General features: G+C 39.9%; 1 non-coding gene across 1 annotated transcript; it reads left to right on the forward strand.

The window, feature by feature from the left end:
- The first annotated feature begins 931 nt into the window (after positions 1–931).
- On the forward strand, positions 932–1,036 carry LOC115071826. The gene has a single exon (XR_003850899.1). It is a non-coding gene; the product is annotated as a U6 spliceosomal RNA (small nuclear RNA).
- Positions 1,037–1,297: the final 261 nt, after the last annotated feature.

Here is a 1,297-nt window from a genome sequence, read left to right on the forward strand (position 1 = left end):
AATCTGATATACCCATAGCGGTGCACTGGGATTACATACAGGTGTCCTACTGCTTCTGACTTTTACTTGGGCTCTAGAGATCCAAACTCGGGTATTCACACTTGCACAGCAAGTGGTCTATCAACTGAGCCACCACCCCAGACCTGAATCTGAATTATTGACCTCTGCCTGCACTTCATGCTGTGCCGCTGTCATTCTCTTTAGCATGCTGTTTCTCGTTTCAGGATTACCCTCCTCCCCTTCTGAACTCCTACTCTTTCTTGAAGACCGCCTCCGCCTGCACTTCATGCTGCGCCGCTGTCATTCTCTTTAGCATGCTGTTTCAGGATTACCCTCCTCCCCTTCTGAACTCCTACTCTTTCTTGAAGACCTGGCTCAGGTGTCCCTTGCCACTTGTCTGTACCCTTAGTAGGCATGAATAATTACTATTTTCACACTTTTCATATTGAATTTTAATCATTCATAAATAGATTTTTATAGCCATCTAAACCACAACCACCAAACAGCAATGCCTAACTTTATTTGCCATTCATCTGTAGTTCCTAGAACATAGTAGGTCTTTATCAACTCTTTTGAGTGAATGGGTGCATGTACAAGTGAATTCTAAACACTGTGTCAAAAGGGCTGGTACACTGAGCTGAAGAAATAAAGAAACAGTCTTTATCCTCAAGGAGATTACAATTGTGAGGAAGAAATAGGCATATTAACCTTTGCTCAAAGATAAAAGTCTAGGCTTGTATAAGAGATGTGAAATGCTCTGGGAGCATAGAAGTAAAATTTTGTGAAAAGAATATTCATTTGTTAATACTTATTTTTCTTCATTAAACAGTTATTTTGGTGGTGGAGAAGATGGAGTTTAAGTTGGAGTTTAAAGAACAAGCAGCGGTAAAGTTTGGAAAGATGAGTGAAGATGTTGGTAAAAATACAAAATGTGCTCGCTTTGGCAGCACATGCATTAAAATTGGAATTATACCGGTATTAGCATGGCCTCTTGTGCAAGGATGACACACAAATTTGTGATGTATTTCATATTTTTACACAAGAACACCACTAAATGGACTAAGTGGAGTGTGTGTGTATATGTGTGTGTGTGTGTGTATGTGTGTGTTTTGTGTAAAACAATAAAAGAAGAAGACAGGAAATTGAGAGGGAGTGGAGAGGGGACATGGGAAGAGGTGGAAGGGACAGGGAGGGATGGAAGAATGCAAATTCAGGACCCTGTGTTAAATTCTGAAAAAACTTCACAAAAATGATATATTAGGGAAATGACAACAGTCTTATTTTGTTGAACCTAGAG

Source organism: Nannospalax galili, unplaced genomic scaffold (assembly GCF_000622305.1).
Source record: "Nannospalax galili isolate Female #2095 unplaced genomic scaffold, S.galili_v1.0 scaffold241, whole genome shotgun sequence".
Lineage (NCBI taxonomy): Eukaryota > Metazoa > Chordata > Mammalia > Rodentia > Spalacidae > Nannospalax > Nannospalax galili.